The sequence below is a fragment of the Cryptomeria japonica genome, chromosome 11, assembly GCF_030272615.1.
Source record: "Cryptomeria japonica chromosome 11, Sugi_1.0, whole genome shotgun sequence".
Lineage (NCBI taxonomy): Eukaryota > Viridiplantae > Streptophyta > Pinopsida > Cupressales > Cupressaceae > Cryptomeria > Cryptomeria japonica.
The window spans coordinates 512,776,176-512,795,143 of NC_081415.1; positions in this window are offsets into that span (position 1 = coordinate 512,776,176).

Here is an 18,968-nt window from a genome sequence, read left to right on the forward strand (position 1 = left end):
GAAAAAACCTGGTCTGCAACTTTATATTACTTTCATGTCATATTAGGATATTAGCCCTAACTAATGTGATCAATCAACCTTCATGCGACCAAACAATCAAGCATCTACGCAACCAAGACCTATTCTTTGTTGAGCTCTTGTGCTCAATACAAAATATGAGAGCTATGTTTTAATTAAATGTGGAATGGGGTAGGTCCCAAGGCTTCCAATTATCACTCTAAGGAATCAACAAATATTTGGGACAAGAGAATTCCTAATTAAAAGGGGGTTGGAGTTTCTAAAGAGAGTAATGGGTCCCTTTGAGAGGGGTTGGGAAGAGAGAGAAATAAGTGACGATGTGAATTAAGATGAAGCTTGGGTGTAGAAATACAAATTCGATGAACACCTAGATGGTCTGGGGAGTCTGAAATCTAGTGAAGATGAGGAGGAGTTGAGCTTAGATTAGGCAGAGTGACTTTCAAAGGCTATTGAATGTTCTCTTCAACAACCACCCACATATATCCAAGACTCAAGGGATTCCAACATGGGCTAAGGAAAGGAAATATTTTCTTCATTTCCCATACCAATCTTATTCTCCATTTTCTACCTCTTCATGTTTTTAATATAATCTGGGTATAATAGGCCTTGTTTTTTCCATAGTACTCTGATCTTCTATGGGAATTTTTTTTTTATGGCCTCCCATGTTTCGTTTTCTCTTTTAAAACTCTATAATGACTTTTTTATAATATTTAATAAACTATGGCTTCTGACTTTTACCGAGAAAAACAAATAACTCCACCTCATTTCATTATGGTGGATTATATACTATTCTAGTTGTTTCAGACTATCACTTTCCTAATGACAATATAATTAGTCCAACTTCCTTTTCTTGGTTGAACATTGATTGTAACAAAAATATGACCTATTTGATAAGCATGATTTAATATACAAAACTACTATGTCTAGACCACTATTGAAGTTTCTAGAAAAAATTTCAATGCCCTAAAATTGTAGTGAAACAAATTAGATATTGATTTAATGAGTCTCAATAATTTTATTTCTAGAAAATTAGAATAAAACATGAACCAATGCACAACCCCATTATAGAGTGGGGTCCTACCTCTATAATGTTGAAGTTTATATTTTCATTTTTTAAGAAATATTGTTTTAGCTACTTCTATTTCAATTGAATAAGTTTCACCCAAAACAAATTAACAAGCTTAAACTATGACACATCTCCAATCTTTTACTTGTTATATACATAACTTGAAGTATACTTATACAATAGTGCATATATTATCTATAAACATTACATTATAATTCTTGAATAGTTATATTTAAAAATAGGTTTAAAGAGGTAAGTATTGAGACCTTACAATAAATTATACCTAGGAGACTTTGCATCATTTTGGTTATTAAGAAAATACTTTCTAGATCATAATTGGGTGCCACACATCACTATTTCAATGTGTGTCACTCATGAGCTGCTATAACAGTCATGTAGGATTATTGGAGGAACATGGCACTAATACCATAGTATTTTTTTATTTTATTTTGTTTTCCTTATGAGTAATGGACCGAAGCCGATAAGATGTACATACCCTACCCCCTTTGGGATCTGAACTTGTGACCTCTCTTTCAAGAACACAAGTTCTCCACCACTAGGCCAACTCAGGTTGTACCCATAGAATTTTGTTATTATTATCATGGTTATTCTACATTAATGTTACTAGAAGGTATGTTAGTGTCTCTCTCTATGGTAAATTCTTGTTTTCAAACACCATTTCAACTGACTAATATTACATTATTGCAAACTATATGACATTTTCCAAAGCCAACCAAGTGGAAGCAAAGCACCATCACTACAGCTGCCAATTTTTGAAAAAGTTTGTTTTTTAGTCTTTGCTCCGATTTCTACGACAACCCATCTTTTTGACCTAATTTCTACATTTTTAATGTGCTATTTTACTCAATTTATGTTCCAAAATTCCTAAATTTTGGTGTTTTTAAGTACCTTTTTCCTTTGTATGGATTGTTCTACAAAGTTTATTTTATCTTAATGTGCATTTTATTGTTATTCATTAGTCCATTGCAATAACATTTTAAAATGACAAACATCTACAAAATTTTTAAATGATGTCGGTGCTAGTGCTCATGGTGGTTAAGAATATAAAGAGAGAACCTAAATGTTTGTGAATTCTTCATCCATCCTCTACTAAAATAACAATAAGTTACTTTTTATTAATTATATATTCAACCTAATTTTAAATATACAAATAATTGGACTATATCTATTAAATGACACATGAACTATCTATAGAAACAATGTTGAACTCTTTCATTATAAATTTGTGTAAAACTAGCACAATATAGATTATTGATACAGAATAAGAATTATATATTATGAGAACCAGATCTAGTTTAATCATAATAATAGACTCCCTTAATGATTCACATATTCAATGAAGGAATTTATTAGTATCATCGATTTAAGTTTCTAATAGTTTGATAGATAGCACACAAGCTCATTAATTGATCTTTAATTTTTTGTTTAATCATATGTTTTGATTAATTATTATATTTTATTGTCGATAGGCTTTAGTGTGGGCTTTAAAGCCCAAAAAAACTGGTTTAAAGCTTTATATTACTTTCATGTCATATTAGGATATTAGCCCTAACTAATGCGATCAATCAACCTTCATGCGACCAAACAATCAAGCATCTACACAACCAAGATCTATTTTTTGTTGAGCTCTTGTGCTCAATACCATATATGAGAGCTATTTTGTTTTTAAATGTGGAATGGGGTAGGTGCCAAGGCTTCCAATTATCACTCTAAGGAATCAATAAAGATTTGGGGCAAGAGAATTCCTAATTAAAAGGGGGTTGGAGTTTCTAAAGAGAGTAATGGGGCTCTTTGAGAGGGGTTGGGAAGAGAGATCCATAAGTGACGATGTGAATTAAGATGAAGCTTAGGTATGGAAATAAAAATTCGATGAACACTTGGATGGTCTAGGGAGTCTGAAATCTAGTGAAGAGGAGGAGGAGTTGAGCTTAGATTAGGCAGAGTGACTTTCAAAGGCTATTGAATGTTTTCTTCAGCAACCACCCACATATATCCAAGACCCAAGGGATTCCAATGTGGGCTAAGGAAAGGAAATATTTTCTTCATTTCCCATAGCAATCTTGTTCTCCATTTTCTACCTCTTCATTTTTTTAATATAATCTAGGTATAATAGGCCTTGTTTTTTCCCTAATACTGTGATCTTCTATGGGAATTTTGTTTTGATGGCCTCCCATGTTTTGTTTGCTCTTTTAAAACTCTATAATGACTTTTTTATAATATTTAATAAACTTATGGCTTCGGCCTTTTACAGAGCAAAAAAATAACTCCACCTCATTTCATAATGGTGGATTATATACTATTCTAGTTGTTTTAGACAATCACTTTCCTAATGACAATATAATTGGTCCAACTTCCTTTTCTTTCTTGAACATTGATTGTACCTAAAATATGACCTATTTGATAAGCATGATTTAGTATACAAAACTACTATGTCTAGACCACTATTCAAGTTTCTAGAAAAAACCTGGTCTGCAACTTTATATTGCTTTCATGTCATATTAGGATATTAGCCCTAACTAATGCGATCAATTAACCTTCATGCAACCAAACAATCAAGCATCTACGCAACCAAGATTTGTTCCTTGTTGAGCTCTTGTGCTCAATACAAAATATGAGAGCTATGTTTTTATTAAATGTGGAATCGGGTATGTGCCAAGGCTTCCAATTATCACTCTAAGGAATCAACAAAGATTTGGGGCAAGCGAATTCCTAATTAAAAGGGGGTTGGAGTTTCTAAAGAGAGTAATGGGGCTCTTTGAGAGGGGTTGGGAAGAGAGAGCAATAAGTGACGATGTGAATTAACGTGAAGCTTATGTGTGGAAATACAAATTTCATGAACACCTAGATGATCTAGGGAGTCTGAAATCTAGTGAAGATGAGGAGTTGAGCTTAGATTAGGCGGAGTGACTTTCAAAGGCTATTGAATGTTCTCTTTAGCAACCACCCATAGATATCCAAGACCCAAGGGATTCCAACATGGGCTGAGGAAAGGAAATAGTTGCTTCATTTCCCATAGCAATCTTGTTCTCCATTTTCTACCTCTTAATGTTTTTAATATAATCTGGGTATAATAGGCCTTGTTTTGTCCCTAATACTCTTATCTTTTATGGGAATTTTGTTTTGATGGCCTCCCATGTTTCGTTTTCTCTTTTAAAACTCTATAATGATTTTTTAATAATATTTAATAAACTATGGCTTCTGACTTTTATTGAGCAAAAAAAATAACTCCATTTCATTTCATTATGGTGGATTATATACTATTCTAGTTGTTTCAGACTATCACTTTCCTAGTGACAATATAATTGGTCCAAGTTCCTTTTCTTGCTTGAACATTGATTGTAACAAAAATACGACCTATTCGATAAGCATGATTTAATATACAAAACTACTATGTCTAGACCACTATTGAAGTTTCTAGAAAAAAATTCAATGTCGTAAAATTGTAGTGAAACAAATTAGATATTGATTTAACGCATCTCAATAATTTTATTTCTATAAAATTAGAATAAAACATGAACCAATGCACAACCCCATTATAGAGTGGGGCCCTACCTCTATAGTGTTGAAGTTTATATTTTCATTTTTTAAGAAATATTGTTTTAGCTAATTCTATTTCAATTTAATAAGTTTCACTCAAAACAAATTAAAAAGCTTAAACTATGACACATCTCCAATATTTTACTTGTTAAATACATAAATTGAAGTATACTTATACAATAGTGCATGTATTATATATAAACATTACATTATAATTCTTAAATATTTATATTTAAATATAGGTGTAAATAGGTAAGTATTGAGACCTTACAATAAATTATACCTAAGAGACTTTGCATCATTTTGGTTATTAAGAATATACTTTCTAGATCATAATTGGGTGCCACACATCACTATTTCAATGTGTGTAACTCATGAGCTGCTATAACAGTCATGTAGGATTATTGGAGGAACATGGCACTAATACCATAGTATTTTTTTATTTTATTTTGTTTTCCTTATGAGTAATGGACCGAAGCCGATAAGATGTACATACCCTACCCCCTTTGGGATCTGAACTTGTGACCTCTCTTTCAAGAACACAAGTTCTCCACCACTAGGCCAACTCAGGTTGTACCCATAGAATTTTTTTATTATTATCATGGTTATTCTACATTAATGTTACTAGAAGGTATGTTAGTGTCTCTCTCTATGGTAAATTCTAGCAAATATATTTTAGTATAGAACAAAATTTGTTTTTGTTAAACAGGTAAATAAAAAATTTTGAAGGGATGTGAAAATCATTTACAATACTCAAAACAAGTTGACCCACAATAAAACAACAACATAAAGCTACCAAAATAAAATAAGTCTCCAAAATAAAATTAGATGATTATTTTTTTCTAATCGTGGCCAGAATTATTTTAAAATGAAATTTTTTCATTTTTTTTATATTTTTATTCTAGACATAAAAGGAAGAAAACACAAAAAGGAATATAAAAATATGTGGGAATGGAAAATAGGATAGTCTAACCCTATCACCTCCTGTTGCGTCCTCCTGATCAACGCAATTTCCCTGGTGCAGCGGTAAGGATAAAATTAACATTTCTAGGGGTTTAATCTTTTATCTAGCGATATTTTAGCATATTTCTCATCTCGTTTAATGTGAAAATAATCATTAGGAAAAAACATCACCATCCCGAAAACATTGTATTTGAGAAGCAAACATAAGGAAGACATCACTATCCCGAAATCTTTGCATTTGACTTGAATGTGAATATTTATGAGGGTTGAAGCTGCAGTCGAATGAGATGCATATGGCAAACTATACTCTATTCTTATCATTTCAAACATCATAAAAACACTTTTCATGTGAATATTTATGAGGGTTGAAGATACCAAGAAAGAGGAACCTATTTTTTGAAAGAGAAGCTTCTGACTAGAGAACCCAACCAAAGCACCAGAAAAGAGAAAACACTTTTCTGAAGGAGACATATTGACCTGAGCCTCAATTAGGTAGGAACAAGGGTCTTGACCCAAAAACAATTCACATAATTATAATAGAGGGGCTATGGAAGGAACCCCGCACCATAAACCAAACAAAAACCCTTCCACTAGAAAATAAAATTAGCCAAGCAGATAGAATACTAATAGTGGGTTTTGAAAAGCTTCCCATAACCTTTTTCATGAAGGACCCCCTTGAATAGAGACATTCTCAGCCAAGGAAGGAGACCACAAAGATCTCAACAAAACAACTAGTTTTGGAAGGCACTCAAAAATCTTGAGAGGAAAACAACTAGCTATCAATAATAGCAGAAACAAACTAAAGGGAAAATGACAAGCTATCATCACTAGTTGAACAAAACTAGTGATGATAGCTAACATTAGTAGTTGAAACAAACTAAGGGGAAATAACTAGCTAACATTAGTAGTTGAAACAACAAGATCCACCTCCATAGGACCTTTCGCATGAAGTAAAAAACCACCACCAAATTAGGCACAAACAAAGAAAATCCCTCGTTGGTTAATTTCCCACAGGGTAACCAGTCCTCAGCACACGTTCAAAGCCAACCCACTTTCACCAGTGAAGAAATTACTTCAAAAGAAAAGCCATTTTCCATAGGGAAAACCACATCAACCCATAGACTCCCAACATCCAAAGAAGGCACCAAATTCAAAGCCCAGTCTCTCAGGAGAGATAAGACATGAGCAAACTCCTTGAACCACACAATGACCATAATTCGAAAGAACTCAACCAACCCCAAACAACACAATCTCTATCTCAAAAGAAGATACACGAGTTGGCAAAAGCATACAAATCCCGACCAACGATGGAGAGGATGCCACAACCTTAGAAATAGAGCCAAAGACAAAGTCACCAAAGCAGAGGGAAAAGTCTTGAGCCAAAAAAAGGCCACCAAAAAATCTATGTCACAAGTAGAACCCTCGACACCCTTGCACCAAGAAAAGAACCCATCACTAGCACCCAAACAGGGGGGAGGAACACCCAACATAGAACAATCACTAAAATAGGGCCTGAATGCAACTTGAGCACAACTTGAAACCACCAAACGTAGAATAGGCAGTAGTCATTAACAACAGAAGCACCTGGAAACAAAGAAAGTCTCCCCAACCACCACCTAAGATCCTTGCAAGTAGCCACCACATGTCCATTAACCACAAGAAGAGGGTAAGCATGGGCCCAAGCCATTCTTGAAGTATATTTAATTAGGGACAACCCTAGATTCAAGGGATGCACAAAAAAAATAGGGGAAAAAAAAGCCCAAACAACAGAAACCACACATTGTGCACCAACAACACTCAGTAAAAAATAAAAAGAGGCTCATGAGGGGCAAACACCAAGGCCCTAAAAAGGGAAAATAAGGTCTCATCTTGCCACATAGAATCCCCAATCCGGAGAGAGCTTTGGCCTCAAACCCAATACAAGCAATAGATCTAGCCACTAGTAGCCCCCATCCATCATCTCCATTGTTCCCCTTCATCCCCCACATTGTCCCTTGCAACTCCCTCACCTACAAAAACCCTAGCACTACTCCTCGCGCTCTCCAACATTTATGGATTAGTAGAAGGTGTGTTAGTGTCTCCTTTTATGTTTAATTCTAGCAAATATATTTAGTATAGAACTAGCTTCCTCTTATTAAAGGAGTAAATAATAAGTTTTTAATACATTCAAAATTGTTGACAATTGTAAAAACATCATAAGAACATAATTGACCCACAACAAAATAGAAACATAAAGCTAGTAAAATACAAGTACGAAATAGAATGAAATACAAATAGAGTGCATATTACGTTTTCCTAAGGTTGTCAACATCTCATAATCTAGATTAGAAGGATTTGTTTTAATGGCACCAAATAATATAGCACATATTACATTTTTCTAAGGTTGTCAACATCTTTGTATTTAAAATAGAAGAATTTATTTTAATGTTCTTTATAGTCTCTAGTTGTTTCTTTCCATCCTCATCATTTTCCTTTTTGATGCTTCTTGTTTTGATGCTAGGATCTAGCATTATATTAGACAAGAAAAGTGGCTCAAGAATGACATGCTAGTTGTAGATTCTTATACTAAAGTTAAATTTGACAATTTCCTTATCCATCTCTAGTTTTAATTTAATCTTGATAGTTTCCTTATCTATCTACAATTCAAATATCATCTTATTTGAGTATGTTTTGAGGCTATAACAATAATTCTATTAATGAATTAAATATAAAATTAGACAAAATTTTGATATTCTAATCTCTTACATGCAGATATATTTGAAAATGAAATTATTTTGATTTTAATTAATTTTTTATACTGGACCTAAAAGAATGAAAACATAAAAAATGTCCAACTCTTTGTAATCTTTGGCCCAACTGTTCAACCCAATTTCTATTAATTAGTTAAATATAAAATTGGATAAAATTTTGATATTCTAATCTCTTACGTGCAGATTTATTTGAAAATGAAATTATCTCGATTTTAATTAAATTTTTATAGTAGACCAAACGAATGAAAGCATAAAAAAAATCTACCTCTTTGTAATCTTTGGCCCAGCTGTTCGACCCAATTTCTACACTGGTTTTGGTCAGATCTGGACTGCTATTCTACGCTGTTCAACCCAATTTGTACGATATTGTTTTGACCCTTTCTTCCCTACTATTCCACTCAATCAATTTATGTTGTATAGGGCCTGATAAATGAAGGCTGCAAATATGTGAGCTACATTTCAACAAACTATTGTTTATTCTTATTCTCAAAAACCATTTCAACTGATTAAAAACTATATGATATTTTTCAAAGCCAACCAAAAGGAAGCAAAGAACAATCGTTACAGTTCCAAAGTTTTTAATAAAATTAAGTTTTCCTAATCTTTGGCCCAATTTCTACGCCGACCTATCTCTTCAATATTATTAAGAGTGACTTGAGACGAACCCCGTATTGAACACTTCAATATTATTAAGAGTGACTTGAGACGTACCCCGTATTCAACACTTCAATATTTGTGATAACAACTAGACGAGTTTATTACCTTTAGACCACAAAAGGGTCATATTTTGACTAAATTTTTGTGTCTAATCTTTGTGCGAGTACTTATTCAATAACTCTGGACCTGCTGTATCTTTTTTATTTATTTATGTTTGTTGATGCACATATTCCTAAATCAAAATTCGAAATAACTACCCTACAAAAATAAAATGCATTAAATATGGTGATAAAAACACTTAATGGTTCACCTTTGTATTGATGAAAGGGGCAATGTCTTTATTTGGGCTATTGTCATCCAATAAAAAACAATTGACTAACAATAGCATTTTCCGCAAAATCATCCAATTGTTTCCTAATAACATCACTCTATCTTTCAATAAGAAAACCTACCACATCGCTTTATAGAACTAACCATAGATTCCTCTCTTTTGGAAGAGATTCTAGATACAAGAAAAACATCTTATTCAAACCTTTCACATATAAAATTTGTTGCTAGAATCTCTTATAATCAACCCTTCAACTTATCAAACTTATTCCGATATTTGAAAAAAAAACCAAAAAAAACCAAGACCTCAATATTTGCATTCTCCAATATTATCAAGAATATTACACAAACAAAATTCAATTTAAACATAAACAAGTCACTGCTACATTAATTCTCTCCATCTGGATAATAGACCACTCCAAGTAATGGCAACCAAGCATCATTTTAAAAATAACGGTAGACCTTAGAAAATTTAATTACATCAAATCCATAGGCCCTTTGAACTATACATAAACCTTGCAAAGAATTTTAAAAACAGTTCCTTTAATTGAATGTGTTAGGTAATGCAAGGTGACTGATAGATTTCCTTCTTGTACTCTTCCTTTGTGAGTGGTCTTAGTGCATTTATGTGCTCCTTGAACAACCAACATTTTGTCACCAAAAAATGCATGTCTAACATTTATTCCATTTTCATTTCACTCTGAATGAGTTTCTCATGTTTCTTTTACATCATGTCTAACATTTATTCCATTTTCATTTCACTCTGAATGAGTTTCTCATGTTTCTTTTACATCATTCCTCCTTTTATGACTCTCCCTATTAGTCACTATCAATTTTAACTCAAGCTAACATAGGCTTTAAGCGTCAATTTACATTATAGACATTGCCTATTAGTGTCTCACATTCACTGTGATCTTATAGCTATTGTGTTTAGTGAATCTATATATCCCCTGAAGCTTCAACTAGCAATAGGTCTACATGAAAGTTAATTCATATGTCTCTTTAAAGAGGAAGGAGGGTGATTGTCATCTTGCACATTCACTATCATCCCAAATTATAAAACATTTCAATTCAAAATATACTTCAACTCGTTACAATATGTGTTATACCTAACAACTTCCATTACCCAAAAATGATGTTTATATTTTTTAATTTTCATTAATTAGAAATTACCCTTAAATTACTAATATTGAGATACCATTTACATGTTAAGTATAATTGCTAGTTATTTACTACACACTAAGGTCACACTCAAGGTCTCACATGAAGAAGTGATTGGAATAGAAAATTAACATGTGTGATTTAAAGGTAGATTTATCTTTTTTCTTTTCTTGAGCTTTCAACTTGTGTGGTGAATATTACTTTCAATGTAAATATACAAAACCAATTAGGAAGACTCTCATCTTAAATAAGATATGAGTGACCATCGAGATGCCAAGTTTTTTCTTTTTTTTTTGTTGATGGAGGTCTCAATTTACAAGCACGGTAGCCTAGTAAAGGCATGAAGCCCACGAGCCACCAGCCATGAAACCTCTTTGGCTAAGAGCCAAGGACTGAGGGGTATCTATTTTGCTAAATTCCCTCGGGACACGATCCCGGCCTCATCCCTTATGATGTTGGAGCCTTTGCATTAAGCAAGATTTGATTCCTAATAAACTCATTTCGAACCATTCAACTTCACTAGGAAACCCAAAACCCATTGAAAATCAAATTTTCAAACTAGCATTACAATTCAACGTGTAATATCGTTCACTCATTACACTTTATGAGATGACATATCCTTGAGGCATTCTGTCAAACAGTTCAGGTGTCTTGTCCGTGAACCCGCAACTTTAACTTTTGACACAAATTCTTCTTCCTTTATGCTTTTAAGGGATTTCCATACCGTGCTTCGAAGCTCCCATTTTGCTGAGCTGGCTGCGTGCTGGCAAATGTTGTAGTGGTCAATAAGAAAAGAAAGTCTCCTGAAAAACCTGGGAAAGTCTCCACAAATATCAGGTCAGTGAGAGTATTGTAAATTTGATGAACAAGAATCGCTATTGCCGTAATATATCCAAATAGGAAGCGATGAAATGGCAATGGTAGAGAGCAGTTGTGTAATTCAAGTTGGGTATGAGGTGACAGTTAAAGAAGAGGATATGCCCGATGTAAGCTCTGCTCGGATCTTCCGAGTGCCAAAGCTACCGCGAGACTCCAAAAGACCGTTTGTACAGTCCACATCTTGTCTCAATCGGCCCTTTTCATTATGGGAAGAAGGAGCTGCAAGGTATGGAGAATTCCAAATCTGTGGCAGTTCGAAGGATGCAAAAGAGGATCCACGGGAGTAATCCACATGCTTCTATGAAGTCAATTGTTGAAGAACTCATACTGCCCAAGGACAACAAGATAAGGAAGTTCTACGGTGAACATATTCCCCTTCTATAGAACTGGCATGGATGGTCACCCGGGATGCATGTTTTATTTATGAATTTGTTGTTAATTATATAAAAAATTAGCAGGAATGCTCACCATTCATATGAAACTCAAGTACCTCGATTTGAATATGTTGAGTATTTTTATGAAGAAGAGACTGCATTTAAGTGGAAGTATGATGTAGTTTTTGATGTCGATCTTCAAAATTCCATGAGAGAAATGTTAATATCTCTTCACGGGTTTAGTTTTATTTAGATTAATTTTTCATTAATTTATTTATTAGGTTTTTCTGTTTCGACAGTTTTGTATAACAGTTTACAACTGTTTTTGCCTCCTCTTTATATATGTTTGTTTATTTTATTTTGAATATATAGTTTTTTTATTTGAATACAAATTATATTGAGATTGTCATTCTTTCCATTCTTTTTTCTATTTGTTGTTAACAGAGATTCCAAATTGTTATTTTCTACCTGGGCTAACAGTGGTATCAGAGCTTTGGAGTTTGGACTATATTTTTATGTGAAGCATTTGAAGATTGCAGCATTCTACAGAATCAAAATATGGAAACAAAAATTGATTCAGGTGAAATCAATTTATTTATTTGTACAAGAATTTTATATCTTTTTATAATTGGTAAAGTTTGGCAAAAGATTTTGAGCAATCCTATAAATTTGCAAACTGTGCAAATTCTATATACATTTATTTTCAATTTACAATCTAGTCTATTGTTTCATTGATTGGGGAAATATTAACTGAAAAAGATACTTGGTTGGAATGGCATAGAAAAGTGGAAAATACATTAATTTTTAATGATTTATGGTATAAAATATGTAATAGAGATACCCAACCTACAAAACCAACAGATGTTAAAGAAAAAGAAATTTGGAATTATAAAAATTCAAAAGCCTTGGCTTTGATAAGAGCTTCAGTTAATGGAGATGTATATCGTCATATACAAGGATGCAAATTTGCTTGGGAAGCCCTTGACAATTTAAAAAATTTATTTGATTCTCATTCAGAATTAGAATTTATTCAGTTACAATTAAAATTGTTCAATCTTGAATTAAAAAATGGTGATGTTATAAGTTTGGCTTTTGAAATTAGAGCCATAAAACAAGATGTTAATGTTGCTGGTGGGAAAGTTGATATTTATCTCACTGCTTTTATTGAGGCACTCCTTCCAACCCATTATACTTATCTAGAGTCCCTTCAAGCAAGTAACCAATTGAAAACCATTACGTTTGATTTATTGGTTGAAAAGTTGGCTGAACGTGAAAATGCTTTTGGAAGGAAACTAGATAATACTAATGAAAATGTTTGTTTTGCTCACCAAGAAAAACCTCTAAATAAGAGCTTTTCAAGAGGAGGTTATAATGATAGAGGCAAATGTAGAGGTCAATGGAGGAAAAATGATAATCAAAATGATAGGCAACATTTATATTGTAAAAGGTAGAAAAGGAAGTCATGAAGCACATGAATGCAAGTTGTCATGGGATAAGATAGAAAGTTTTAAAGAAAATACTTTTAAGCAAAAAGATAAAACAAAAGTTTATAATGATGATAAACATTCAGATGATAAAATTCTAGGAGCAGCCCAATTTGCTTGTGATAGTGATGGTGATCAATATGTGCTTTCTATTTTTGACTTTGCATGTAATTCCTCATGCTATGATTCTTGGATCTTAGATACTGGAGCCACACAACATATGACATTCCAGCGTGATTACTTTGAGGAATTTCATGAAAGTGCATGTGGTCCAATTTATTTAGTTGATAAATCAAGTCTCAAACTTATTGGAAAAGGAACTGTTCAATTTAAGTTGCCTAATCTTCCAGACTTTGTGCTTCATGATGTATTGTTTATTCCTCAATGCAATGTAATTTGTTATCACTAGTATTGATTCGACAATAAGGCTACTCTATTCTGTTAAAAGATGGGCAAGTTGTTGTTAGAAAAAAATCAAATAATCAAGTTGTATTCACTGGATGTGAGGATGGGAGATTATTAAAACTAAATGGCACTTCTTTTTCTAAAAAAATTGCATATCTTACTAAAGAAGGTAGTCTATCTCCTGTTCTTTTATGGCATGCAAGACTTAGGCATATTGGTTATGATAACATTCATATCTTGCAAAAGAATGGTGTTGATGGCTTGCCTATTTTGCCTAAAACAATTGAAAAATGTGAAGCATGTATTCTTGCCAAGCAACATAGAAATTCTTTTCCTCACTCCACTTGGAGAGCACAAAGAAAATTGCAGCTTATTCATTCTGATTTATGTGGGCCTTTACCAGTAAATTCTGTGGGAGGATCTAAGTATTTCATGTTGTTTATTGATGATTACAGTCACATTACTTGGATTTATTTCTTGCAGAAAAAATCAGAAGCTTTTGAAATTTTTAAAAGGTTTCGTGTTATGATTGAAAAACAACCTCAATCTCAAATTGGTACTCTTCAAATAGATAATGATGGAGAATTTACTTCTCTAGTTTTTGAGGACTATCTACGTCAAAATGGGATCCAACATCATCTTACTGTTCCAGGTACTCCTCAACAAAACGGTGTTGTTGAATGAATGAATAGAAGTATCATGAATATGGTTCGTGCAATGTTATATTTTAAAGGAATCAAATTACATTTTTGGGCTGAAGCAGCAAGAACTACAGTTTATCTTCATAATAGATCTCCATCATCTGCATTACACCAATCTATTCCATATGAAGTGTGGTTTGGATATCCTCCTTCTGTTTGACATCTTCACATTTTTGGTTCCACTTGCTATGCTTTAATTCCCAAGGACAAAAGAAGTAAGTTATAGCATCATAGTATTAAGTGTATTTTTCTTGGTTATTCAGAATCTTCCAAAGCATATTGGTTGTATGATGAAGTCAACAAAACTTTCTTTATTACATGTGATGTTGTATTTGCTGAAACCTCCAACATTGCTGAAAATGATGAATGTAAATTCAAACAGCTTGATACAATTACAAATTTTTCTCCTTTGATAGAAAACTCTTGTGAGATTCCACATATAGAATCTATATCTCCAAGTGATCTAATTCATGTTGCCCATTAATAAATGACCAAGAAGAAGCCCATCATGATGAGCTTGAACTCTTTGAACTATTAACCACTAATACAACATCTAGTAATGAAATGGTCACATCTTTTGTGCAACCAAAGTCTTCTCATAAGTGGGCAAAACAAGTCCAACAAACATTGAAAGATTTAAGACCTGATGAAATAGGTAAAATAGGTACAAGAAGCTCTTACAAAGCAAGGCTTGAAGCTCAAACCAATAGTGCAGATAACTTGGAGAGCATTGGTGAACTCAATATCATAATTGACTCTGAACCATCATCCTATAATGAAGCCAAAAATATTATAGTATGGAGGAAATCTATGCAAGATGAGTATGATGCTCTTTTGAAAAATGGCACATGGCAATTGGTTGATCCTCCACTTGGTTGTAAACCTATTGGCTGCAAGTGGATTTTTAGGAATAAATATAAAGTAGATGGTACACTTGACAAACACAAAGCCCGACTTGTTGCCAAAGGTTAGGCTCAAAAGGAGGGCATAGATTATGATGAAACCTTTGCACCTACAACAAAATGGACCACCATTTGTGTTTTGTTGGCCCTTGCAGCTCAATATGGGTGGAAAATTCACCAAATGGATGTTAAAACAACATTCTTAAATGGTGATCTCAAAGAATCAGTTTATATGACTCAAACAGATGGGTATTCAGTCAATGGAAAAGAACATCAGGTATACAAGCTTGTCAAATCACTATATGGTTTGAAACAAGCTCCTCGAGCCTGGTATGAAAAACTTACCAAGTATCTCTTAAAGTTGAATTTCCAGCATTTTGAATTTGATGATGCCACACTTTTTGTTAAAAAAACTTGATAAGATTATTGTCTATCTTGTTGTTTATGTGGATGACTTATTTATCACTGGTCCTGATGAGAATAATATTCAAAATGTGAAAGAACAACTGAAGCAAGGTTTTGATATGACTAATGTTGGCCATCTTCATTACTATTTGGGTATTGAGGTAACTCAAACACCTCATTTTATTTTTATCACCCAACAAAAATATATTGGTGAACTTTTGCATAAGTTTGGCATGGCTGATTGTAAACCCCTTAGTACTCCTATGGAGCAAAATCTTAAGCTCTCTTCAGATGACCCTTCAGCATTGGTTGATGCAACTATCTATAGGAAACTTGTTGGTAGTTTGATTTATGCTACAACTACCTATCCAGATATTTCTTTTGTTGTTGAAGTTCTTTCAAGGTTTATGCAACAACCTAGAGAAACTCATTGGTTAGCTGCCAAGCGCAATCTTTGCTATTTGCAAGGTACTCAACACTATGGGCTCAAATACTCCAAGACAAACCAATTTTCTTTGGTTGGATATTCCAATTCTGATTATGTAGGTGATTCTCCAGATGGAAAATCTACATCCGGGTATTTAATGTATCTTTGATATGCTATCATCTCTTGGAGATCTAAAAAGCAATCTGTTCTAGCCACCTCTTCTTCTGGAGCTGAATATATGGCCGCCTTTGAAGCAACTCGAGAAATCTTATGGTTTCGAAGAATTCTTGAAGACTTGCAGACACCACATATTTCATCAACTCCACTCTTCATTCACAATCAATCTGCTATCAAAATGGCTAAAAATCTAGTATTTCATGATCGTACCAAGCACATCAATATAAAGTTTCATTTGATTCGGCATTATGTGAAAGATGGCACCATATACCTTAAATATTGCCCCAATGCAGATCAACCAGCAGATATTCTTACCAAGGCTTTGGGCAGAGAAAAGTTTGAGAAGCTCAGAGAAATGCTCGGCTTAACCCCTTCAGTTTAAGGGGGGGATGTTAATATCTCTTCACGGGTTTAGTTTTATTTAGATTAATTTTTCATTAGTTTATTTATGAGGTTTTTCTATTCCGGTAGTTTTGTATAACAGTTTACAACTATTTTTACCTCCTCTTGATATCTGCTTGTTTATTTTATTTTGAATGTACAATTTTTTTATTTGAATACAACTTATATTTAGATTGTCATTCTTTCCATTCTTTTTTCTATCTGTCGCTAACAGAGATTCCAGATTGTTATTTTCTGCCTAGGCTAACAAGAAAGACTTATGACTGATATACTTTTATTTTAAAACCAAATACCTTTGTGGGTTTTGAAGGATCTCCTTAAATTCCAGACAGATTCTGCAGAAGCCGCAAAATAAAAAGTAGAACACTTAATGAGCATGCTACTTTGGCGCGGAACCCGACATGAAATTTTCATGTGGAAAGCTAGAGTTTCTTATAACATGTATTATGAGAATCATGTCCTCGAAGTAGTCTACCGCTCCATGGTGGGCAGGGATGTTGAGGAACTGCTAGACTCGCTGCCTGCATCTCGCAATCACATGCAGATCTACTTGGAGAAATGCTTTGGTTCAATGAAATCCATTTGTAGATGTTGGTATAATCTTTGTTTTCTCAATTCCTCCTCAAATAAGAGACTTGGCAACGTGGTCGATATGGTGTATCTAAGCTCCCAGTGGAGTGGAACTCGTGCGCGGAGGAGTGAAGATCCAGCCAATTCTCTTTGAAAATATAAAAAGGGCAGTCTCGCAAGATCCAACAAGATTGATGGATTATTCTTCAACCATTCGATGGATAAGATTTTATGAGAAAACATCAACGTTGTACTTACCACAAATCAGGGTCACGTCGAAGTTACATAGATTGATAGAAATCATTATTGCCATGGAAGTGGGTAGTGAAGGGTATGGTACAAAGCCAATGAGTCAGCTTGCATTGCTTATTGAAGAGCTGATAGGGGAGAAGGGGATAAGTAGTCATTAGGACTAACTTTGTCAATATGTAGCCTACATGGAATATCATAAGACCTTCACTTTTTTTAGAAATGTAAAATGGACACTTAACTATCTACAACTAAGTTTTGAAGGCATGACTCATCATGCAACTCGTCAAAATAACACATATACTGCAAATTGTCAAAAAAATGACTTTATAAAGATTCGACAAAAACTTAATCTAAAAATATCTAGTAATTGAAAAAAAATATATCATTTCTTGTTAATAAAATATCATATTTTTATTTAGAGTATAACTTATTTGCAACATAAATGGACCAAATACATATTAGTAACCATAAATAATTGTTATATCTAACCTAATCCAACGTAAACTAGCCTATATATAGAAATATATATAAAAAAAGCTGAGAGATATCGAGGCTCTCATTCATTAATTTATTAATTGAGAGTAAAATTTTGAAATGAAAGCCTCGATATCTGTCAACTTTTTTTATATATATTTCTATATATATAGGCTAGTAGCATTTGCAAGCCCAATTGTAAAGAAATTAAATTATAAAATACATATTAATTTACTTTATTTTCAAGCAATAAAATTAAGTTTTTGAAATAATAGAAAAATTAAAGTTTCGATATCTCAATAATATATATATATATATATATATATATATATATATATATATATATATATATATATATATATATATATATATATATATATATATATATATATATATATATATATATATATATAGCATTGTCACGTGCAACACATAATTTATTTGAAATCAAATGAAATGTAAAATAATAAATATTTTTATATTAAACATTGTTCAATGTTTTTTTGTTTTTTCTATAAAAGTGGTGAACCACTATAATTTTGTTAATATTAAAATCCTATGCAACCAATACATGTATCTAGAGAGAGATCAAAATTTCCCCATCAGCTAAATAATAAGTAATAATAATATTTTTCATTTAAATTATTTAAATCGATTTAAAGGGAAATTAATAATTTATTTAACCTAAATAATTTAAGTTTAATAAGATACATTTATTAAAAAAAAAAAATTGACCCTTAGTAAATGTAAACCCAAATTAACACATAATCATTATAAAATTGTAATGTTGATTTCTTGTCAGGCTAGGATTAGGGTTCAATTTTATTTATTGTACAAGTAAGTTTAGAGTTAGAGTTAAATTTTGTTCAATAATTAATATTGAGCAGATGATAATTATTTTTATTATTATTTTTTGATGTTTAATTAGGTTTACATGAAGAATTGTAATTCTTTTAATATTATCATTTAATTTACGTTATTCCTTATTCTGGTCAAGATTTATCATTTTTATTTTA